At 41.4% G+C, this 26,614-nt stretch overlaps 1 pseudogene; it reads left to right on the top strand.

Moving 5' to 3' along the window:
• LOC106596022 (carbohydrate sulfotransferase 12-like) overlaps positions 1-19,917 on the top strand; it is a 68,360-nt pseudogene extending 48,443 nt beyond the window's left edge.
• Positions 19,918-26,614: the final 6,697 nt, after the last annotated feature.

The following is a 26,614-nucleotide window of genomic DNA, read 5'->3' as shown; positions in this document are numbered from 1 at the left end:
CTGGTCAATAACATGGATTATACTATTCTACCAGTCTGGAATAGGGGGACAGGTCCATAAAACAGGACTGATTGGTCCTCAATAACATGGATTATACTATTCTACCAGTCTGCAATAGGGGGACAGGTCCATAAAACAGGACTGATTGGTCCTCAATAACATGGATTATACTATTCTACCAGTCTGCAATAGGGGGACAGGTCCATAAGACAGGACTGATTGGTCCTGGTCCTCAATAACATGGATTATACTATTCTACCAGTCTGGAATAGAGGGACAGGTCCATAAGACAGGACTGATTGGTCCTGGGGCTCAATAACATGGATTATACTATTCTACCAGTCTGGAATAGGGGGACAGGTCGATAAGACAGGACTGATTGGTCCTCAATAACATGGATTATACTATTCTACCAGTCTGGAATAGGGGGACAGGTCCATAAGACAGGACTGATTGGTCCTCAATAACATGGATTATACTATTCTACCAGTCTGCAATAGGGGGACAGGTCCATAAAACAGGACTGATTGGTCCTCAATAACATGGATTATACTATTCTACCAGTCTGGAATAGGGGGACAGGTCCATAAAACAGGACTGATTGGTCCTCAATAACATGGATTATACTATTCTACCAGTCTGGAATAGGGGGACAGGTCCATAAGACAGGACTGATTGGTCCTCAATAACATGGATTATACTATTCTACCAGTCTGGAATAGGGGGACAGGTCCATAAGACAGGACTGATTGGTCCTGGTCCTCAATAACATGGATTATACTATTCTACCAGTCTGGAATAGAGGGACAGGTCCATAAAACAGGACTGATTGGTCCTGGTCCTCAATAACATGGATTATACTATTCTACCAGTCTGGAATAGGGGGACAGGTCCATAAAACAGGACTGATTGGTCCTCAATAACATGGATTATACTATTCTACCAGTCTGCAATAGGGGGACAGGTCCATAAGACAGGACTGATTGGTCCTGGTCCTCAATAACATGGATTATACTATTCTACCAGTCTGGAATAGGGGGACAGGTCCATAAGACAGGACTGATTGGTCCTCAATAACAGGGAAGACAAGCCTTTTCATCTACTAGAATATAAGGGAAGACAAGCCTTTTCATCTACTAGACTAGAATATAAGGGAAGACAAGCCTTTTCATCTACTAGAATATAAGGGAAGACAAGCCTTTTCATCTACTAGACTAGAATATAAGGGAAGACCAGCCTTTTCATCTACTAGACTAGAATATAAGGGAAGACCAGCCTTTTCATCTACTAGACTATATAAGGGAAGACCAGCCTTTTCATCTACTAGAATATAAGGGAAGACAAGCCTTTTCATCTACTAGAATATAAGGGAAGACCAGCCTTTTCATCTACTAGACTAGAATATAAGGGAAGACAAGCCTTTTCATCTACTAGACTAGAATATAAGGGAAGACAAGCCTTTTCATCTACTAGACTAGAATATAAGGGAAGACAAGCCTTTTCATCTACTAGAATATAAGGGAAGACAAGCCTTTTCATCTACTAGACGATATAAGGGAAGACAAGCCTTTTCATCTACTAGAATATAAGGGAAGACAAGCCTTTTCATCTACTAGAATATAAGGGAAGACCAGCCTTTTCATCTACTAGACTAGAATATAAGGGAAGACAAGCCTTTTCATCTACTAGACTAGAATATAAGGGAAGACAAGCCTTTTCATCTACTAGACTAGAATATAAGGGAAGACAAGCCTTTTCATCTACTAGAATATAAGGGAAGACAAGCCTTTTCATCTACTAGAATATAAGGGAAGACAAGCCTTTTCATCTACTAGACTAGAATATAAGGGAAGACAAGCCTTTTCATCTACTAGACTAGAATATAAGGGAAGACCAGCCTTTTCATCTACTAGACTAGAATATAAGGGAAGACAAGCCTTTTCATCTACTAGACTAGAATATAAGGGAAGACAAGCCTTTTCATCTACTAGACTAGAATATAAGGGAAGACAAGCCTTTTCATCTACTAGATATATAAGGGAAGACAAGCCTTTTCATCTACTAGAATATAAGGGAAGACAAGCCTTTTCATCTACTAGACTAGAATATAAGGGAAGACGAGCCTTTTCATCTACTAGACTAGAATATAAGGGAAGACAAGCCTTTTCATCTACTAGACTAGAATATAAGGGAAGACAAGCCTTTTCATCTACTAGAATATAAGGGAAGACAAGCCTTTTCATCTACTAGACTAGAATATAAGGGAAGACAAGCCTTTTCATCTACTAGACTAGAATATAAGGGAAGACAAGCCTTTTCATCTACTAGACTAGAATATAAGGGAAGACAAGCCTTTTCATCTACTAGAATATAAGGGAAGACCAGCCTTTTCATCTACTAGACTAGAATATAAGGGAAGACCAGCCTTTTCATCTACTAGAATATAAGGGAAGACCAGCCTTTTCATCTACTAGAATATAAGGGAAGACCAGCCTTTTCATCTACTAGAATAGAATATAAGGGAAGACAAGCCTTTTCATCTACTAGACTAGAATATAAGGGAAGACAAGCCTTTTCATCTACTAGAATATAAGGGAAGACAAGCCTTTTCATCTACTAGAATATAAGGGAAGACAAGCCTTTTCATCTACTAGACTAGAATATAAGGGAAGACCAGCCTTTTCATCTACTAGAATATAAGGGAAGACAAGCCTTTTCATCTACTAGAATATAAGGGAAGACAAGCCTTTTCATCTACTAGAATATAAGGGAAGACAAGCCTTTTCATCTACTAGACTAGAATATAAGGGACGACCAGCCTTTTCATCTACTAGACTAGAATATAAGGGAAGACAAGCCTTTTCATCTACTAGACTAGAATATAAGGGAAGACCAGCCTTTTCATCTACTAGACTAGAATATAAGGGAAGACCAGCCTTTTCATCTACTAGACTAGAATATAAGGGAAGACAAGCCTTTTCATCTACTAGAATATAAGGGAAGACCAGCCTTTTCATCTACTAGACTAGAATATAAGGGAAGACAAGCCTTTTCATCTACTAGAATATAAGGGAAGACCAGCCTTTTCATCTACTAGAATATAAGGGAAGACCAGCCTTTTCATCTACTAGAATATAAGGGAAGACAAGCCTTTTCATCTACTAGAATATAAGGGAAGACCAGCCTTTTCATCTACTAGAATATAAGGGAAGACAAGCCTTTTCATCTACTAGAATATAAGGGAAGACAAGCCTTTTCATCTACTAGACTATAAGGGAAGACAAGCCTTTTCATCTACTAGAATATAAGGGAAGACAAGCCTTTTCATCTACTAGACTAGAATATAAGGGAAGACAAGCCTTTTCATCTACTAGACTAGAATATAAGGGAAGACAAGCCTTTTCATCTACTAGACTAGAATATAAGGGAAGACAAGCCTTTTCATCTACTAGAATATAAGGGAAGACAAGCCTTTTCATCTACTAGACTAGAATATAAGGGAAGACCAGCCTTTTCATCTACTAGAATATAAGGGAAGACAAGCCTTTTCATCTACTAGAATATAAGGGAAGACCAGCCTTTTCATCTACTAGAATATAAGGGAAGACAAGCCTTTTCATCTACTAGAATATAAGGGAAGACCAGCCTTTTCATCTACTAGACTAGAATATAAGGGAAGACAAGCCTTTTCATCTACTAGACTGTAAGGGAAGACAAGCCTTTTCATCTACTAGAATATAAGGGAAGACAAGCCTTTTCATCTACTAGAATATAAGGGACGACCAGCCTTTTCATCTACTAGACTAGAATATAAGGGAAGACAAGCCTTTTCATCTACTAGACTAGAATATAAGGGAAGACAAGCCTTTTCATCTACTAGACTAGAATATAAGGGAAGACAAGCCTTTTCATCTACTAGAATATATGGGAAGACAAGCCTTTTCATCTACTAGACTAGAATATAAGGGAAGACAAGCCTTTTCATCTACTAGACTAGAATATAAGGGAAGACAAGCCTTTTCATCTACTAGACTAGAATATAAGGGAAGACCAGCCTTTTCATCTACTAGACTAGAATATAAGGGAAGACCAGCCTTTTCATCTACTAGACTAGAATATAAGGGAAGACCAGCCTTTTCATCTACTAGACTAGAATATAAGGGAAGACAAGCCTTTTCATCTACTAGAATATAAGGGAAGACCAGCCTTTTCATCTACTAGAATATAAGGGAAGACAAGCCTTTTCATCTACTAGAATATAAGGGAAGACAAGCCTTTTCATCTACTAGAATATAAGGGAAGACAAGCCTTTTCATCTACTAGATATATAAGGGAAGACAAGCCTTTTCATCTACTAGACTAGAATATAAGGGAAGACAAGCCTTTTCATCTACTAGACTAGAATATAAGGGAAGACAAGCCTTTTCATCTACTAGAATATAAGGGAAGACAAGCCTTTTCATCTACTAGACTAGAATATAAGGGAAGACAAGCCTTTTCATCTACTAGAATATAAGGGAAGACAAGCCTTTTCATCTACTAGAATATAAGGGAAGACAAGCCTTTTCATCTACTAGAATAGAATATAAGGGAAGACCAGCCTTTTCATCTACTAGACTAGAATATAAGGGAAGACAAGCCTTTTCATCTACTAGAATATAAGGGAAGACCAGCCTTTTCATCTACTAGAATATAAGGGAAGACCAGCCTTTTCATCTACTAGAATATAAGGGAAGACAAGCCTTTTCATCTACTAGACTAGAATATAAGGGAAGACAAGCCTTTTCATCTACTAGAATATAAGGGAAGACAAGCCTTTTCATCTACTAGACTAGAATATAAGGGAAGACCAGCCTTTTCATCTACTAGAATATAAGGGAAGACAAGCCTTTTCATCTACTAGAATATAAGGGAAGACAAGCCTTTTCATCTACTAGAATATAAGGGAAGACAAGCCTTTTCATCTACTAGAATATAAGGGAAGACCAGCCTTTTCATCTACTAGACTAGAATATAAGGGAGGACAAGCCTTTTCATCTACTAGACTAGAATATAAGGGAAGACCAGCCTTTTCATCTACTAGAATATAAGGGAAGACAAGCCTTTTCATCTACTAGACTAGAATATAAGGGAAGACAAGCCTTTTCATCTACTAGACTAGAATATAAGGGAAGACAAGCCTTTTCATCTACTAGAATATAAGGGAAGACCAGCCTTTTCATCTACTAGAATATAAGGGAAGACAAGCCTTTTCATCTACTAGACTAGAATATAAGGGAAGACAAGCCTTTTCATCTACTAGAATATAAGGGAAGACAAGCCTTTTCATCTACTAGAATATAAGGGAAGACAAGCCTTTTCATCTACTAGACTAGAATATAAGGGAAGACAAGCCTTTTCATCTACTAGAATATAAGGGAAGACCAGCCTTTTCATCTACTAGAATATAAGGGAAGACAAGCCTTTTCATCTACTAGAATATAAGGGAAGACAAGCCTTTTCATCTACTAGACTAGAATATAAGGGAAGACCAGCCTTTTCATCTACTAGAATATAAGGGAAGACCAGCCTTTTCATCTACTAGAATATAAGGGAAGACAAGCCTTTTCATCTACTAGACTAGAATATAAGGGAAGACCAGCCTTTTCATCTACTAGAATATAAGGGAAGACAAGCCTTTTCATCTACTAGAATATAAGGGAAGACAAGCCTTTTCATCTACTAGACTAGAATATAAGGGAAGACCAGCCTTTTCATCTACTAGACTAGAATATAAGGGAAGACCAGCCTTTTCATCTACTAGAATATAAGGGAAGACAAGCCTTTTCATCTACTAGAATATAAGGGAAGACAAGCCTTTTCATCTACTAGACTAGAATATAAGGGAAGACAAGCCTTTTCATCTACTAGACTAGAATATAAGGGAAGACAAGCCTTTTCATCTACTAGACTAGAATATAAGGGAAGACAAGCCTTTTCATCTACTAGACTAGAATATAAGGGAAGACCAGCCTTTTCATCTACTAGACTAGAATATAAGGGAAGACAAGCCTTTTCATCTACTAGAATATAAGGGAAGACAAGCCTTTTCATCTACTAGAATATAAGGGAAGACAAGCCTTTTCATCTACTAGAATATAAGGGAAGACCAGCCTTTTCATCTACTAGAATATAAGGGAAGACAAGCCTTTTCATCTACTAGACTAGAATATAAGGGAAGACAAGCCTTTTCATCTACTAGAATATAAGGGAAGACAAGCCTTTTCATCTACTAGAATATAAGGGAAGACAAGCCTTTTCATCTACTAGAATATAAGGGAAGACAAGCCTTTTCATCTACTAGAATATAAGGGAAGACCAGCCTTTTCATCTACTAGACTAGAATATAAGGGACGACCAGCCTTTTCATCTACTAGACTAGAATATAAGGGAAGACAAGCCTTTTCATCTACTAGACTAGAATATAAGGGAAGACAAGCCTTTTCATCTACTAGACTAGAATATAAGGGAAGACCAGCCTTTTCATCTACTAGAATATAAGGGAAGACCAGCCTTTTCATCTACTAGAATATAAGGGAAGACAAGCCTTTTCATCTACTAGACTAGAATATAAGGGAAGACAAGCCTTTTCATCTACTAGACTAGAATATAAGGGAAGACAAGCCTTTTCATCTACTAGACTAGAATATAAGGGAAGACAAGCCTTTTCATCTACTAGACTAGAATATAAGGGAAGACCAGCCTTTTCATCTACTAGAATATAAGGGAAGACAAGCCTTTTCATCTACTAGAATATAAGGGAAGACCAGCCTTTTCATCTACTAGACTAGAATATAAGGGAAGACCAGCCTTTTCATCTACTAGAATATAAGGGAAGACAAGCCTTTTCATCTACTAGAATATAAGGGAAGACAAGCCTTTTCATCTACTAGAATATAAGGGAAGACAAGCCTTTTCATCTACTAGAATATAAGGGAAGACAAGCCTTTTCATCTACTAGAATATAAGGGAAGACAAGCCTTTTCATCTACTAGACTAGAATATAAGGGAAGACAAGCCTTTTCATCTACTAGACTAGAATATAAGGGAAGACCAGCCTTTTCATCTACTAGACTAGAATATAAGGGAAGACAAGCCTTTTCATCTACTAGACTAGAATATAAGGGAAGACCAGCCTTTTCATCTACTAGAATATAAGGGAAGACAAGCCTTTTCATCTACTAGAATATATGGGAAGACAAGCCTTTTCATCTACTAGACTAGAATATAAGGGAAGACCAGCCTTTTCATCTACTAGAATATAAGGGAAGACAAGCCTTTTCATCTACTAGACTAGAATATAAGGGAAGACAAGCCTTTTCATCTACTAGACTAGAATATAAGGGAAGACAAGCCTTTTCATCTACTAGAATATAAGGGAAGACCAGCCTTTTCATCTACTAGACTAGAATATAAGGGAAGACAAGCCTTTTCATCTACTAGAATATAAGGGAAGACAAGCCTTTTCATCTACTAGAATATAAGGGAAGACAAGCCTTTTCATCTACTAGAATATAAGGGAAGACAAGCCTTTTCATCTACTAGAATATAAGGGAAGACAAGCCTTTTCATCTACTAGAATATAAGGGAAGACAAGCCTTTTCATCTACTAGACTAGAATATAAGGGAAGACAAGCCTTTTCATCTACTAGACTAGAATATAAGGGAAGACCAGCCTTTTCATCTACTAGACTAGAATATAAGGGAAGACAAGCCTTTTCATCTACTAGACTAGAATATAAGGGAAGACCAGCCTTTTCATCTACTAGAATATAAGGGAAGACAAGCCTTTTCATCTACTAGAATATATGGGAAGACAAGCCTTTTCATCTACTAGACTAGAATATAAGGGAAGACCAGCCTTTTCATCTACTAGAATATAAGGGAAGACAAGCCTTTTCATCTACTAGAATATAAGGGAAGACAAGCCTTTTCATCTACTAGAATATAAGGGAAGACAAGCCTTTTCATCTACTAGAATATAAGGGAAGACAAGCCTTTTCATCTACTAGAATATAAGGGAAGACAAGCCTTTTCATCTACTAGACTAGAATATAAGGGAAGACAAGCCTTTTCATCTACTAGAATATAAGGGAAGACAAGCCTTTTCATCTACTAGAATATAAGGGAAGACCAGCCTTTTCATCTACTAGAATATAAGGGAAGACAAGCCTTTTCATCTACTAGACTAGAATATAAGGGAAGACAAGCCTTTTCATCTACTAGAAACCTAGAATATAAGGGAAGACAAGCCTTTTCATCTACTAGAATATAAGGGAAGACCAGCCTTTTCATCTACTAGAATATAAGGGAAGACAAGCCTTTTCATCTACTAGACTAGAATATAAGGGAAGACAAGCCTTTTCATCTACTAGACTAGAATATAAGGGAAGACCAGCCTTTTCATCTACTAGACTAGAATATAAGGGAAGACAAGCCTTTTCATCTACTAGACTAGAATATAAGGTAAGACAAGCCTTTTCATCTACTAGACTAGAATATAAGGGAAGACAAGCCTTTTCATCTACTAGAATATAAGGGAAGACAAGCCTTTTCATCTACTAGAATATAAGGGAAGACAAGCCTTTTCATCTACTAGACTAGAATATAAGGGAAGACAAGCCTTTTCATCTACTAGACTAGAATATAAGGGAAGACAAGCCTTTTCATCTACTAGAATATAAGGGAAGACAAGCCTTTTCATCTACTAGACTAGAATATAAGGGAAGACAAGCCTTTTCATCTACTAGAATATAAGGGAAGACAAGCCTTTTCATCTACTAGAATATAAGGGAAGACAAGCCTTTTCATCTACTAGACTATAAGGGAAGACAAGCCTTTTCATCTACTAGAATATAAGGGAAGACAAGCCTTTTCATCTACTAGACTAGAATATAAGGGAAGACAAGCCTTTTCATCTACTAGACTAGAATATAAGGGAAGACCAGCCTTTTCATCTACTAGAATATAAGGGAAGACCAGCCTTTTCATCTACTAGACTAGAATATAAGGGAAGACCAGCCTTTTCATCTACTAGACTAGAATATAAGGGAAGACAAGCCTTTTCATCTACTAGAATATAAGGGAAGACCAGCCTTTTCATCTACTAGACTAGAATATAAGGGAAGACCAGCCTTTTCATCTACTAGACTAGAATATAAGGGAAGACCAGCCTTTTCATCTACTAGAATATAAGGGAAGACAAGCCTTTTCATCTACTAGAATATAAGGGAAGACAAGCCTTTTCATCTACTAGAATATAAGGGAAGACAAGCCTTTTCATCTACTAGACTAGAATATAAGGGAAGACCAGCCTTTTCATCTACTAGACTAGAATATAAGGGAAGACAAGCCTTTTCATCTACTAGAATATAAGGGAAGACAAGCCTTTTCATCTACTAGACTAGAATATAAGGGAAGACCAGCCTTTTCATCTACTAGAATATAAGGGAAGACAAGCCTTTTCATCTACTAGAATATAAGGGAAGACAAGCCTTTTCATCTACTAGAATATAAGGGAAGACCAACCTTTTCATCTACTAGACTAGAATATAAGGGAAGACAAGCCTTTTCATCTACTAGAATATAAGGGAAGACAAGCCTTTTCATCTACTAGAATATAAGGGAAGACAAGCCTTTTCATCTACTAGACTAGAATATAAGGGAAGACAAGCCTTTTCATCTACTAGACTAGAATATAAGGGAAGACCAGCCTTTTCATCTACTAGACTAGAATATAAGGGAAGACAAGCCTTTTCATCTACTAGACTAGAATATAAGGGAAGACAAGCCTTTTCATCTACTAGAATATAAGGGAAGACAAGCCTTTTCATCTACTAGAATATAAGGGAAGACAAGCCTTTTCATCTACTAGAATATAAGGGAAGACCAACCTTTTCATCTACTAGACTAGAATATAAGGGAAGACAAGCCTTTTCATCTACTAGAATATAAGGGAAGACAAGCCTTTTCATCTACTAGAATATAAGGGAAGACAAGCCTTTTCATCTACTAGACTAGAATATAAGGGAAGACAAGCCTTTTCATCTACTAGACTAGAATATAAGGGAAGACAAGCCTTTTCATCTACTAGACTAGAATATAAGGGAAGACCAGCCTTTTCATCTACTAGACTAGAATATAAGGGAAGACCAGCCTTTTCATCTACTAGACTAGAATATAAGGGAAGACAAGCCTTTTCATCTACTAGACTAGAATATAAGGGAAGACCAGCCTTTTCATCTACTAGACTAGAATATAAGGGAAGACAAGCCTTTTCATCTACTAGAATATAAGGGAAGACAAGCCTTTTCATCTACTAGAATATAAGGGAAGACAAGCCTTTTCATCTACTAGACTAGAATATAAGGGAAGACCAGCCTTTTCATCTACTAGAATATAAGGGAAGACCAACCTTTTCATCTACTAGACTAGAATATAAGGGAAGACAAGCCTTTTCATCTACTAGAATATAAGGGAAGACCAGCCTTTTCATCTACTAGACTAGAATATAAGGGAAGACAAGCCTTTTCATCTACTAGAATATAAGGGAAGACCAGCCTTTTCATCTACTAGACTAGAATATAAGGGAAGACAAGCCTTTTCATCTACTAGAATATAAGGGAAGACAAGCCTTTTCATCTACTAGAATATAAGGGAAGACAAGCCTTTTCATCTACTAGAATATAAGGGAAGACCAGCCTTTTCATCTACTAGACTAGAATATAAGGGAAGACCAGCCTTTTCATCTACTAGACTAGAATATAAGGGAAGACAAGCCTTTTCATCTACTAGACTAGAATATAAGGGAAGACAAGCCTTTTCATCTACTAGAATATAAGGGAAGACAAGCCTTTTCATCTACTAGACTAGAATATAAGGGAAGACCAGCCTTTTCATCTACTAGAATATAAGGGAAGACAAGCCTTTTCATCTACTAGACTAGAATATAAGGGAAGACAAGCCTTTTCATCTACTAGACTAGAATATAAGGGAAGACAAGCCTTTTCATCTACTAGAATATAAGGGAAGACAAGCCTTTTCATCTACTAGAATATAAGGGAAGACAAGCCTTTTCATCTACTAGACTAGAATATAAGGGAAGACAAGCCTTTTCATCTACTAGACTAGAATATAAGGGAAGACAAGCCTTTTCATCTACTAGACTAGAATATAAGGGAAGACAAGCCTTTTCATCTACTAGAATATAAGGGAAGACCAGCCTTTTCATCTACTAGAATATAAGGGAAGACAAGCCTTTTCATCTACTAGACTATAAGGGAAGACAAGCCTTTTCATCTACTAGAATATAAGGGAAGACAAGCCTTTTCATCTACTAGACTAGAATATAAGGGAAGACCAGCCTTTTCATCTACTAGAATATAAGGGAAGACAAGCCTTTTCATCTACTAGAATATAAGGGAAGACAAGCCTTTTCATCTACTAGAATATAAGGGAAGACAAGCCTTTTCATCTACTAGAATATAAGGGAAGACAAGCCTTTTCATCTACTAGACTAGAATATAAGGGAAGACCAGCCTTTTCATCTACTAGACTAGAATATAAGGGAAGACAAGCCTTTTCATCTACTAGACTAGAATATAAGGGAAGACAAGCCTTTTCATCTACTAGACTAGAATATAAGGGAAGACCAGCCTTTTCATCTACTAGAATATAAGGGAAGACAAGCCTTTTCATCTACTAGAATATAAGGGAAGACAAGCCTTTTCATCTACTAGAATATAAGGGAAGACAAGCCTTTTCATCTACTAGACTAGAATATAAGGGAAGACAAGCCTTTTCATCTACTAGAATATAAGGGACGACCAGCCTTTTCATCTACTAGACTAGAATATAAGGGAAGACAAGCCTTTTCATCTACTAGAATATAAGGGAAGACCAGCCTTTTCATCTACTAGACTAGAATATAAGGGAAGACAAGCCTTTTCATCTACTAGACTAGAATATAAGGGAAGACAAGCCTTTTCATCTACTAGACTAGAATATAAGGGAAGACAAGCCTTTTCATCTACTAGACTAGAATATAAGGGAAGACAAGCCTTTTCATCTACTAGACTAGAATATAAGGGAAGACCAGCCTTTTCATCTACTAGAATATAAGGGAAGACAAGCCTTTTCATCTACTAGACTAGAATATAAGGGAAGACCAGCCTTTTCATCTACTAGACTAGAATATAAGGGAAGACAAGCCTTTTCATCTACTAGACTAGAATATAAGGGAAGACAAGCCTTTTCATCTACTAGAATATAAGGGAAGACAAGCCTTTTCATCTACTAGACTATATAAGGGAAGACAAGCCTTTTCATCTACTAGAATATAAGGGAAGACAAGCCTTTTCATCTACTAGAATATAAGGGAAGACAAGCCTTTTCATCTACTAGAATATAAGGGAAGACAAGCCTTTTCATCTACTAGATATATAAGGGAAGACAAGCCTTTTCATCTACTAGACTAGAATATAAGGGAAGACAAGCCTTTTCATCTACTAGACTAGAATATAAGGGAAGACAAGCCTTTTCATCTACTAGAATATAAGGGAAGACAAGCCTTTTCATCTACTAGATATATAAGGGAAGACCAGCCTTTTCATCTACTAGAATATAAGGGACGACCAGCCTTTTCATCTACTAGACTAGAATATAAGGGAAGACAAGCCTTTTCATCTACTAGAATATAAGGGAAGACAAGCCTTTTCATCTACTAGAATATAAGGGAAGACAAGCCTTTTCATCTACTAGAATATAAGGGAAGACAAGCCTTTTCATCTACTAGAATATAAGGGAAGACAAGCCTTTTCATCTACTAGAATATAAGGGAAGACAAGCCTTTTCATCTACTAGAATATAAGGGAAGACCAGCCTTTTCATCTACTAGAATATAAGGGACGACAAGCCTTTTCATCTACTAGACTAGAATATAAGGGAAGACCAGCCTTTTCATCTACTAGACTAGAATATAAGGGAAGACAAGCCTTTTCATCTACTAGATATATAAGGGAAGACAAGCCTTTTCATCTACTAGAATATAAGGGAAGACAAGCCTTTTCATCTACTAGAATATAAGGGAAGACAAGCCTTTTCATCTACTAGACTAGAATATAAGGGAAGACCAGCCTTTTCATCTACTAGACTAGAATATAAGGGAAGACAAGCCTTTTCATCTACTAGACTAGAATATAAGGGAAGACAAGCCTTTTCATCTACTAGATATATAAGGGAAGACAAGCCTTTTCATCTACTAGACTAGAATATAAGGGAAGACAAGCCTTTTCATCTACTAGAATATAAGGGAAGACAAGCCTTTTCATCTACTAGACTAGAATATAAGGGACGACCAGCCTTTTCATCTACTAGACTAGAATATAAGGGAAGACAAGCCTTTTCATCTACTAGAATATAAGGGAAGACAAGCCTTTTCATCTACTAGAATATAAGGGAAGACAAGCCTTTTCATCTACTAGACTAGAATATAAGGGAAGACAAGCCTTTTCATCTACTAGACTAGAATATAAGGGAAGACCAGCCTTTTCATCTACTAGACTAGAATATAAGGGAAGACAAGCCTTTTCATCTACTAGACTAGAATATAAGGGAAGACAAGCCTTTTCATCTACTAGACTAATATAAGGGAAGACAAGCCTTTTCATCTACTAGAATATAAGGGAAGACAAGCCTTTTCATCTACTAGAATATAAGGGAAGACCAGCCTTTTCATCTACTAGAATATAAGGGAAGACAAGCCTTTTCATCTACTAGACTAGAATATAAGGGAAGACAAGCCTTTTCATCTACTAGACTAGAATATAAGGGAAGACAAGCCTTTTCATCTACTAGACTAGAATATAAGGGAAGACCAGCCTTTTCATCTACTAGACTAGAATATAAGGGAAGACAAGCCTTTTCATCTACTAGAATATAAGGGAAGACAAGCCTTTTCATCTACTAGATATATAAGGGAAGACAAGCCTTTTCATCTACTAGACTAGAATATAAGGGAAGACCAGCCTTTTCATCTACTAGACTAGAATATAAGGGAAGACCAGCCTTTTCATCTACTAGATATATAAGGGAAGACCAGCCTTTTCATCTACTAGACTAGAATATAAGGGAAGACAAGCCTTTTCATCTACTAGATAATATAAGGGAAGACCAGCCTTTTCATCTACTAGAATATAAGGGAAGACCAGCCTTTTCATCTACTAGAATATAAGGGAAGACAAGCCTTTTCATCTACTAGACTAGAATATAAGGGAAGACAAGCCTTTTCATCTACTAGAATATAAGGGAAGACAAGCCTTTTCATCTACTAGAATATAAGGGAAGACCAGCCTTTTCATCTACTAGAATATAAGGGAAGACAAGCCTTTTCATCTACTAGACTAGAATATAAGGGAAGACCAGCCTTTTCATCTACTAGACTAGAATATAAGGGAAGACCAGCCTTTTCATCTACTAGACTAGAATATAAGGGAAGACAAGCCTTTTCATCTACTAGAATATAAGGGAAGACCAGCCTTTTCATCTACTAGAATATAAGGGAAGACAAGCCTTTTCATCTACTAGAATATAAGGGAAGACAAGCCTTTTCATCTACTAGACTAGAATATAAGGGAAGACAAGCCTTTTCATCTACTAGACTAGAATATAAGGGAAGACAAGCCTTTTCATCTACTAGACTAGAATATAAGGGAAGACAAGCCTTTTCATCTACTAGAATATAAGGGAAGACAAGCCTTTTCATCTACTAGAATATAAGGGAAGACAAGCCTTTTCATCTACTAGACTAGAATATAAGGGAAGACCAGCCTTTTCATCTACTAGACTAGAATATAAGGGAAGACCAGCCTTTTCATCTACTAGAATATAAGGGAAGACAAGCCTTTTCATCTACTAGACTAGAATATAAGGGAAGACCAGCCTTTTCATCTACTAGACTAGAATATAAGGGAAGACCAGCCTTTTCATCTACTAGAATATAAGGGAAGACCAGCCTTTTCATCTACTAGACTAGAATATAAGGGAAGACAAGCCTTTTCATCTACTAGAATATAAGGGAAGACCAGCCTTTTCATCTACTAGAATATAAGGGAAGACAAGCCTTTTCATCTACTAGACTAGAATATAAGGGAAGACAAGCCTTTTCATCTACTAGAATATAAGGGAAGACAAGCCTTTTCATCTACTAGAATATAAGGGAAGACCAGCCTTTTCATCTACTAGACTAATATAAGGGAAGACAAGCCTTTTCATCTACTAGACTAGAATATAAGGGAAGACAAGCCTTTTCATCTACTAGACTAGAATATAAGGGAAGACAAGCCTTTTCATCTACTAGACTAGAATATAAGGGAAGACAAGCCTTTTCATCTACTAGACTATATAAGGGAAGACCAGCCTTTTCATCTACTAGATATATAAGGGAAGACCAGCCTTTTCATCTACTAGAATATAAGGGAAGACAAGCCTTTTCATCTACTAGACTAGAATATAAGGGAAGACAAGCCTTTTCATCTACTAGACTAGAATATAAGGGAAGACAAGCCTTTTCATCTACTAGACTAGAATATAAGGGAAGACCAGCCTTTTCATCTACTAGACTAGAATATAAGGGAAGACAAGCCTTTTCATCTACTAGATATATAAGGGAAGACAAGCCTTTTCATCTACTAGATATATAAGGGAAGACAAGCCTTTTCATCTACTAGACTAGAATATAAGGGAAGACCAGCCTTTTCATCTACTAGACTAGAATATAAGGGAAGACCAGCCTTTTCATCTACTAGAATATAAGGGAAGACCAGCCTTTTCATCTACTAGACTAGAATATAAGGGAAGACCAGCCTTTTCATCTACTAGAATATAAGGGAAGACCAGCCTTTTCATCTACTAGAATATAAGGGAAGACCAGCCTTTTCATCTACTAGATAAATATAAGGGAAGACAAGCCTTTTCATCTACTAGAATATAAGGGAAGACAAGCCTTTTCATCTACTAGACAATATAAGGGAAGACAAGCCTTTTCATCTACTAGAATATAAGGGAAGACCAGCCTTTTCATCTACTAGACAGATATAAGGGAAGACCAGCCTTTTCATCTACTAGATGATATAAGGGAAGACAAGCCTTTTCATCTACTAGACATATAAGGGAAGACCAGCCTTTTCATCTACTAGACTAGAATATAAGGGAAGACCAGCCTTTTCATCTACTAGACTAGAATATAAGGGAAGACAAGCCTTTTCATCTACTAGACTAGAATATAAGGGAAGACCAGCCTTTTCATCTACTAGACTAGAATATAAGGGAAGACAAGCCTTTTCATCTACTAGACTAGAATATAAGGGAAGACAAGCCTTTTCATCTACTAGACTAGAATATAAGGGAAGACCAGCCTTTTCATCTACTAGATATATAAGGGAAGACCAGCCTTTTCATCTACTAGACTAGAATATAAGGGAAGACAAGCCTTTTCATCTACTAGACTAGAATATAAGGGAAGACCAGCCTTTTCATCTACTAGATATATAAGGGAAGACCAGCCTTTTCATCTACTAGACATATAAGGGAAGACCAGCCTTTTCATCTACTAGACAATATAAGGGAAGACCAGCCTTTTCATCTACTAGAATATAAGGGAAGACAAGCCTTTTCATCTACTAGAATATAAGGGAAGACAAGCCTTTTCATCTACTAGACTAGAATATAAGGGAAGACCAGCCTTTTCATCTACTAGAATATAAGGGAAGACAAGCCTTTTCATCTACTAGACTAATATAAGGGAAGACAAGCCTTTTCATCTACTAGAATATAAGGGAAGACCAGCCTTTTCATCTACTAGATGATATAAGGGAAGACAAGCCTTTTCATCTACTAGACTAGAATATAAGGGAAGACAAGCCTTTTCATCTACTAGACTAGAATATAAGGGAAGACAAGCCTTTTCATCTACTAGACTAGAATATAATTGAAGACAAGCCTTTTCATCTACTAGACTAGAATATAAGGGAAGACAAGCCTTTTCATCTACTAGAATATAAGGGAAGACCAGCCTTTTCATCTACTAGAATATAAGGGAAGACCAGCCTTTTCATCTACTAGAATATAAGGGAAGACCAGCCTTTTCATCTACTAGAATATAAGGGAAGACCAGCCTTTTCATCTACTAGAATATAAGGGAAGACAAGCCTTTTCATCTACTAGACTAGAATATAACTGGGTTGGTAGTCAGGCTGCTCTGCAAAACTGTCTCAGCCAAATCATATGTTACAGACAGGTTAACTTTCTCTCTGTCCCCCCCCTCTCCCCTGCCCCCCCCTCTCCCTGCCCTCCCCTCTCTCCCCTGCCCCCCCTCTCCCCTGCCCCCCTCCCCTCTTCCCTGTCCCCCTCCTCTCCCTCTCTCTCTCCCCTCTCTCCCTCTCTCCCCTGCCCCCCCCTCTCCCCTGCCCCCTCCCCCCTCTCTCCCTGCCCTCCCTCTCCCCTCTCTCCCCTGCCCTGCCCTCCCCTCTTCCCTGTCCCCCTCCTCTCCCCTCTCTCCCCCCTCCCCCCTCTCCCCTCTCTCCCCTGCCCCCCCTCTCCCCCGTCCCCTCCCCCCTCTCTCCCCCTCTCCTCTCCCCCTCCTCTCCCCTCTCCCCCCTCTCTCCCCCCTCCTCTCCCCTCTCCCCCTCCACTGCCCCCCCTCTCTCCGTCCCCCCTCTCTCCCCCTCTCCTCTCCCCCTCCTCTCCCCTCTCCCCCCCTCTCTGCCCCCCCTCTCCCCCCAGTATGACTTTGTGGGTCAGCTGGAGACGGTGGAGGAGGATGCTGAACAGCTGCTGAGGGTTTTGAAGGTGGACAACGTGGTGGACTTCCCCTCCTCTCCCAGGAACCAGACGACCAGCAGCTGGCAGGAGGACTGGTTCAGCAGGGTGCCCCTAGTGGCCAGGAGGAATCTCTACAGGCTGTATGAACCGGACTTCAGACTGTTTGGTTACTCCAGACCAGACGCGCTGCTAGACTGACCGACTCCAACTACGCTCTTTAGAGAAAAAGTATTTTCTTGTCCCCATCGGAGAACCCCTTTTTTTGGTGGTGAACAAGGTTCTACTTAGAACCTTTTTAGTGATGAAACTGGTTCCACGTAGAACCTTGTATTAATTAAAGGGTTCCACTTGGAACCAAAAATAGCTATTGTCACGTGGGTTCTCCTATGGGGAAAATTGGGTAGTACATTATTTTCTAAGACCAGAGTGCTGGACCTTCTGCTCCGGTTCTGGACTCAGCAGGTCCAGAACAGAGGAACGTTAAGAGTTAGGTTACACTTCCTTTGGAGAAGAGTTTGGACTCCTGACTGCTGGAACCCTGGTGGAACCCTGGTGTCTGTCATGTCGTCATGGGAACCCTGGTGTCTGTCATGTCGTCATGGGAACCCTGGTGTCTGTCGTCATGGGAACCCTGGTGTCTGTCATGTCATCATGGAACCCTGGTGTCTGTCATGTCGTCATGGGAACCCTGGTGTCTGTCGTCATGGGAACCCTGGTGTCTGTCATGTCGTCATGGGAACCCTGGTGTCTGTCGTCATGGGAACCCTGGTGTCTGTCATGTCGTCATGGGAACCCTGGTGTCTGTCATCATGGAACCCTGGTGTCTGTCATGTCGTCATGGGAACCCTGGTGTCTTTCATGTCGTCATGGGAACCCTGGTGTCTGTCATGTCGTCATGGGAACCCTGGTGTCTGTCATGTCGTCATGGGAACCCTGGTGTCTGTCATGTCGTCATGGGAACCCTGGTGTCTGTCATGTCGTCATGGGAACCCTGGTGTCTGTCATGTCGTCATGGGAACCCTGGTGTCTGTCATGTCGTCATGGGAGCCCTGGTGTCTTGTCGTCATGGGAACCCTGGTGGAACCCTGGTGTCTGTCATGTCGTCATGGGAACCCTGGTGTCTGTCATGTCGTCATGGGAACCCTGGTGTCTGTCATGTCGTCATGGGAGCCCTGGTGTCTGTCATGTCGTCATGGGAACCCTGGTGTCTGTCATGTCGTCATGGGAACCCTGGTGTCTGTCATGTCGTCATGGGAACCCTGGTGTCTGTCATGTCGTCATGGGAACCCTGGTCACTACTGATCGTCCTATGAGGAGCCCTGGTCACTACTGATCGTCACAGTGACCGATGCCAACATTATCTCCCTCCTATAAGGAAGCCAGCAGGGTTATGTTGAAGGGAAGGGTTTTCTGAAACAGACTAATGACCAACCTAATGGGTGAGCTACTACTGGAAGCATGGGGGAAACATGTTACAGCATGTTACCGCTTCAAAAGAGGAAGACAGGGGGATAGACAGGGGGATAGAGGGTTAGACAGGGGGTTAGAGGGTTAGTGCTACTACTGGAAGCATGGGGGAAACATGTTACAGCATGTTACCGCTTCAAAAGAGGAAGACAGGGGGTTAGACAGGGGGATAGAGGGGTAGACAGGGGGATAGAGGGTTAGTGCTACTACTGGAAGCATGGGGGAAACATGTTACAGCATGTTACCGCTTCAAAAGAGGAAGACAGGGGGTTAGACAGGGGGATAGAGGGTTAGACAGGGGGTTAGACAGGGGGATAGAGGGGTAGACAGGGGGATAGAGGGTTAGTGCTACTACTGGAAGCATGGGGGAAACATGTTACAGCATGTTACCGCTTCAAAAGAGGAAGACAGGGGGATAGACAGGGGGATAGAGGGTTAGACAGGAGGTTAGGGGGTTAGACAGGGGGTTAGAGGGTTAGACAGGGGGTTAGAGGGTTAGTGCTACTACTGGAAGCATGGGGGAAACATGTTACAGCATGTTACCGCTTCAAAAGAGGAAGACAGGGGGTTAGACAGGGGGATAGAGGGTTAGACAGGGGATAGAGGGTTAGACAGGGGGTTAGAGGGTTAGACAGGGGGATAGAGGGTTAGACAGGGGGTTAGAGGGTTAGTGCTACTACTGGAAGCATGGGGGAAACATGTTACAGCATGTTACCGCTTCAAAAGAGGAAGACAGGGGGTTAGACAGGGGGATAGAGGGTTAGACAGGGGGATAGAGGGTTAGACAGGGGGATAGAGGGTTAGTGCTACTACTGGAAGCATGGGGGAAACATGTTACAGCATGTTACCGCTTCAAAAGAGGAAGACAGGGGGTTAGACAGGGGGATAGAGGGTTAGACAGGGGGATAGAGGGTTAGACAGGGGGATAGAGGGTTAGTGCTACTACTGGAAGCATGGGGGAAACATGTTACAGCATGTTACCGCTTCAAAAGAGGAAGACAGGGGGTTAGACAGGGGGATAGAGGGTTAGACAGGGGGATAGAGGGTTAGACAGGGGGTTAGAGGGTTAGACAGGGGGTTAGACAGGGGGATAGAGGGGTAGACAGGGGGTTAGAGGGTTAGTGCTACTACTGGAAGCATGGGGGAAACATGTTACAGCATGTTACCGCTTCAAAAGAGGAAGACAGGGGGTTAGACAGGGGGTCGGTCATAAAGGGATGACCTGTCTGTCGGTCATAAAGGGATGACCTGCCTGTCGGTCTTAAAGGTAGACAGGGGGATAGAGGGTTAGACAGGGGGATAGAGGGTTAGACAGGGGGTTAGACAGGGGGATAGAGGGTTAGACAGGGGGATAGAGGGTTAGACAGGGGGATAGAGGGTTAGACAGGAGGTTAGGGGGTTAGACAGGGGGTTAGAGGGTTAGACAGGGGGATAGAGGGGTAGACAGGGGGATAGAGGGTTAGACAGGGGGTTAGGGGTTAGTGCTACTACTGGAAGCATGGGGGAAACATGTTACAGCATGTTACCGCTTCAAAAGAGGAAGACAGGGGGTTAGACAGGGGGTTAGAGGGTTAGACAGGGGGTTAGACAGGGGGATAGAGGGGTAGACAGGGGGATAGAGGGTTAGACAGGGGGATAGAGGGTTAGACAGAGGGATAGAGGGTTAGTGCTACTACTGGAAGCATGGGGGAAACATGTTACAGCATGTTACCGCTTCAAAAGAGGAAGACAGGGGGTTAGACAGGGGGATAGAGGGTTAGACAGGGGGTTAGACAGGGGGATAGAGGGTTAGACAGGGGGATAGAGGGTTAGACAGGGGGATAGAGGGTTAGTGCTACTACTGGAAGCATGGGGGAAACATGTTACAGCATGTTACCGCTTCAAAAGAGGAAGACAGGGGGTTAGACAGGGGGTTAGAGGGGTAGACAGGGGGATAGACAGGGGGATAGAGGGTTAGTGCTACTACTGGAAGCATGGGGGAAACATGTTACAGCATGTTACCGCTTCAAAAGAGGAAGACAGGGGGTTAGACAGGGGGATAGAGGGTTAGACAGGGGGTTAGACAGGGGGATAGAGGGGTAGACAGGGGGATAGAGGGTTAGACAGGGGGATAGAGGGTTAGACAGGGGGTTAGAGGGTTAGACAGGGGGTTAGAGGGTTAGACAGGGGGATAGAGGGTTAGACAGGGGGATAGAGGGTTAGACAGGGGGATAGAGGGTTAGACAGGGGGTTAGAGGGTTAGACAGGGGGATAGAGGGTTAGACAGGGGGATAGAGGGGTAGACAGGGGGATAGAGGGTTAGTGCTACTACTGGAAGCATGGGGGAAACATGTTACAGCATGTTACCGCTTCAAAAGAGGAAGACAGGGGGGTTAGACAGGGGGATAGAGGGTTAGACAGGGGGTTAGACAGGGGGATAGAGGGTTAGACAGGGGGATAGAGGGTTAGACAGGGGGATAGAGGGTTAGACAGGGGGTTAGAGGGTTAGACAGGGGGTTAGACAGGGGATAGAGGGGTAGACAGGGGGATAGAGGGTTAGTGCTACTACTGGAAGCATGGGGGAAACATGTTACAGCATGTTACCGCTTCAAAAGAGGAAGACAGGGGGTTAGACAGGGGGTTAGAGGGTTAGACAGGGGGATAGAGGGTTAGACAGGGGGTTAGACAGGGGGTTAGACAGGGGGTTAGACAGGGGGTTAGGGGGTTAGACAGGGGGTTAGAGGGTTAGACAGGGGTTAGGGGGTTAGACAGGGGGATAGAGGGTTAGACAGGGGGTTAGAGGGTTAGACAGGGGGATAGAGGGTTAGACAGGGGGTTAGACAGGGGGATAGAGGGTTAGACAGGGGGTTAGACAGGGGGATAGAGGGTTAGACAGGGGGATAGAGGGTTAGACAGGGGGTTAGAGGGTTAGACAGGGGGTTAGAGGGTTAGACAGGGGGATAGAGGGGTAGACAGGGGGATAGAGGGGTAGACAGGGGGATAGAGGGTTAGTGCTACTACTGGAAGCATGGGGGAAACATGTTACAGCATGTTACCGCTTCAAAAGAGGAAGACAGGGGGTTAGACAGGGGGTTAGAGGGTTAGACAGGGGGTTAGACAGGGGATAGAGGGGTAGACAGGGGGATAGAGGGTTAGACAGGGGGATAGAGGGTTAGTGCTACTACTGGAAGCATGGGGGAAACATGTTACAGCATGTTACCGCTTCAAAAGAGGAAGACAGGGGGTTAGACAGGGGGTTAGAGGGTTAGACAGGGGGATAGACAGGGGGATAGAGGGGTAGACAGGGGGTTAGACAGGGGGATAGAGGGGTAGACAGGGGGATAGAGGGTTAGACAGGGGGTTAGAGGGTTAGACAGGGGGATAGAGGGTTAGTGCTACTACTGGAAGCATGGGGGAAACATGTTACAGCATGTTACCGCTTCAAAAGAGGAAGACAGGGGGTTAGACAGGGGGTCGGTCATAAAGGGATGACCTGTCTGTCGGTCATAAAGGGATGACCTGCCTGTCGGTCTTAAAGGGATGACCTGTCTGTCGGTCTTAAAGGGATGACCTGTCTGTCGGTCATAAAGGGATGACCTGCCTGTCGGTCTTAAAGGGATGACCTGTCTGTCGGTCTTAAAGGGATGACCTGCCCGTCAGTCTTAAAGGGATGACTTGTCTGTCGGTCTTAAAGGGATGACCTGCCCGTCAGTCTTAAAGGGATGACTTGTCTGTCGGTCTTAAAGGGATGACCTGCCCGTCAGTCTTAAAGGGATGACCTGTCTGTCGGTCTTAAAGGGATGACCTGCCCGTCAGTCTTAAAGGGATGACCTGTCTGTCGGTCTTAAAGGGATGACCTGTCTGTCGGTCTTAAAGGGATGACCTGTCTGTCGGTCTTAAAGGGATGACCTGCCCGCGTCTTAAAATGACCTGTCTGTCGGTCTTAAAGGGATGACCTGTCTGTCAGTCTTAAAGGGATGACCTGTCTGTCGGTCTTAAAGGGATGACCTGTCTGTCGGTCTTACAGGGTTGACCTTTATTGTCTGTCTTTTACGGGGTGAACTGTGTGTAGGTCTTAAAGGGATGACCTATCTATCGGCCTTAAAGGGATGGTGTCAGTGTTTTATGTACCTTGCTGATGCTATGTAATAGGGTTGTATAGGGTTGTGCACAATGATAGTCTGTGTTTACTGTGAACTGTTGTCTGTTATTTCATGATAATGATCTGTGCCACAAACCTCGTCATTCACAGAGTAGAATCTACATGTTGGGTTAGAGTGTTTCCATCTGACAGTACATCAACAGGAAGGAAACAGAATTCCCTGTTGTTCTAGAATCCCTCAGAGCAGAATCAGCATGTTGTTCTAGAATCCCTCAGAGCAGAATCATCATGTTGTTCTAGAATCCCTCAGAGCAGAATCATCATGTTGTTCTAGAATCCCTCAGAGCAGAATCATCATGTTGTTCTAGAATCCCTCAGAGCAGAATCATCATGTTCTAGAATCCCTCAGAGCAGAATCATCATGTTGTTCTAGAATCCCTCAGAGCAGAATCATCATGTTCTAGAATCCCTCAGAGCAGAATCATCATGTTGTTCTAGAATCCCTCAGAGCAGAATCATCATGTTGTTCTAGAATCCCTCAGAGCAGAATCATCATGTTGTTCTAGAATCCCTCAGAGCAGAATCATCATGTTGTTCTAGAATCCCTCAGAGCAGAATCATCATGTTGTTCTAGAATCCCTCAGAGCAGAATCATCATGTTGTTCTAGAATCCCTCAGAGCAGAATCATCATGTTGTTCTAGAATCCCTCAGAGCAGAATCATCATGTTGTTCTAGAATCCCTCAGAGCAGAATCATCATGTTGTTCTAGAATCCCTCAGAGCAGAATCATCATGTTGTTCTAGAATCCCTCAGAGCAGAATCATCATGTTGTTCTAGAATCCCTCAGAGCAGAATCATCATGTTGTTCTAGAATCCCTCAGAGCAGAATCATCATGTTGTTCTAGAATCCCTCAGAGCAGAATCATCATGTTGTTCTAGAATCCCTCAGAGCAGAATCATCATGTTGTTCTAGAATCCCTCAGAGCAGAATCATCATGTTGTTCTAGAATCCCTCAGAGCAGAATCATCATGTTGTTCTAGAATCCCTCAGAGCAGAATCATCATGTTGTTCTAGAATCCCTCAGAGCAGAATCATCATGTTGTTCTAGAATCCCTCAGAGCAGAATCATCATGTTGTTCTAGAATCCCTCAGAGCAGAATCATCATGTTGTTCTAGAATCCCTCAGAGCAGAATCATCATGTTGTTCTAGAATCCCTCAGAGCAGAATCATCATGTTGTTCTAGAATCCCTCAGAGCAGAATCATCATGTTGTTCTAGAATCCCTCAGAGCAGAATCATCATGTTGTTCTAGAATCCCTCAGAGCAGAATCATCATGTTGTTCTAGAATCCCTCAGAGCAGAATCATCATGTTGTTCTAGAATCCCTCAGAGCAGAATCATCATGTTGTTCTAGAATCCCTCAGAGCAGAATCATCATGTTGTTCTAGAATCCCTCAGAGCAGAATCATCATGTTGTTCTAGAATCCCTCAGAGCAGAATCATCATGTTGTTCTAGAATCCCTCAGAGCAGAATCATCATGTTGTTCTAGAATCCCTCAGAGCAGAATCATCATGTTGTCTAGAATCCCTCAGAGCAGAATCATCATGTTGTTCTAGAATCCCTCAGAGCAGAATCATCATGTTGTTCTAGAATCCCTCAGAGCAGAATCATCATGTTGTTCTAGAATCCCTCAGAGCAGAATCATCATGTTGTTCTAGAATCCCTCAGAGCAGAATCATCATGTTGTTCTAGAATCCCTCAGAGCAGAATCATCATGTTGTTCTAGAATCCCTCAGAGCAGAATCATCATGTTGTTCTAGAATCCCTCAGAGCAGAATCATCATGTTGTTCTAGAATCCCTCAGAGCAGAATCATCATGTTGTTCTAGAATCCCTCAGAGCAGAATCATCATGTTGTTCTAGAATCCCTCAGAGCAGAATCATCATGTTGTTCTAGAATCCCTCAGAGCAGAATCATCATGTTGTTCTAGAATCCCTCAGAGCAGAATCATCATGTTGTTCTAGAATCCCTCAGAGCAGAATCATCATGTTGTTCTAGAATCCCTCAGAGCAGAATCATCATGTTGTTCTAGAATCCCTCAGAGCAGAATCATCATGTTGTTCTAGAATCCCTCAGAGCAGAATCATCATGTTGTTCTAGAATCCCTCAGAGCAGAATCATCATGTTGTTCTAGAATCCCTCAGAGCAGAATCATCATGTTGTTCTAGAATCCCTCAGAGCAGAATCATCATGTTGTTCTAGAATCCCTCAGAGCAGAATCATCATGTTGTTCTAGAATCCCTCAGAGCAGAATCATCATGTTGTTCTAGAATCCCTCAGAGCAGAATCATCATGTTGTTCTAGAATCCCCTCAGAGCAGAATCATCATGTTGTTCTAGAATCCCTCAGAGCAGAATCATCATGTTGTTCTAGAATCCCTCAGAGCAGAATCATCATGTTGTTCTAGAATCCCTCAGAGCAGAATCATCATGTTGTTCTAGAATCCCTCAGAGCAGAATCATCATGTTGTTCTAGAATCCCTCAGAGCAGAATCATCATGTTGTTCTAGAATCCCTCAGAGCAGAATCATCATGTTGTTCTAGAATCCCTCAGAGCAGAATCATCATGTTGTTCTAGAATCCCTCAGAGCAGAATCATCATGTTGTTCTAGAATCCCTCAGAGCAGAATCATCATGTTGTTCTAGAATCCCTCAGAGCAGAATCATCATGTTGTTCTAGAATCCCTCAGAGCAGAATCATCATGTTGTTCTAGAATCCCTCAGAGCAGAATCATCATGTTGTTCTAGAATCCCTCAGAGCAGAATCATCATGTTGTTCTAGAATCCCTCAGAGCAGAATCATCATGTTGTTCTAGAATCCCTCAGAGCAGAATCATCATGTTGTTCTAGAATCCCTCAGAGCAGAATCATCATGTTCTAGAATCCCTCAGAGCAGAATCATCATGTTCTAGAATCCCTCAGAGCAGAATCAGCATGTTCTAGAATCCCTCAGAGCAGAATCAGCATGTTCTAGAATCCCTCAGAGCAGAATCATACAGAATGACTAACATTATTCTGATGTGGGTCCATGTCTTGATTTCACTAGTTTTATTGTATTTCAGAATGATGTATGTTTCATAAGGATATCATGTGAGAAATATAAACTAAGGCATGAACCAAGTCTGCTGCTGAGTTCTCCCCCTGACCC

Source organism: Salmo salar, unplaced genomic scaffold (genome assembly GCF_905237065.1).
Source record: "Salmo salar unplaced genomic scaffold, Ssal_v3.1, whole genome shotgun sequence".
NCBI lineage: Eukaryota > Metazoa > Chordata > Actinopteri > Salmoniformes > Salmonidae > Salmo > Salmo salar.
This window is presented reverse-complemented; position numbering and strand designations above follow the sequence as displayed.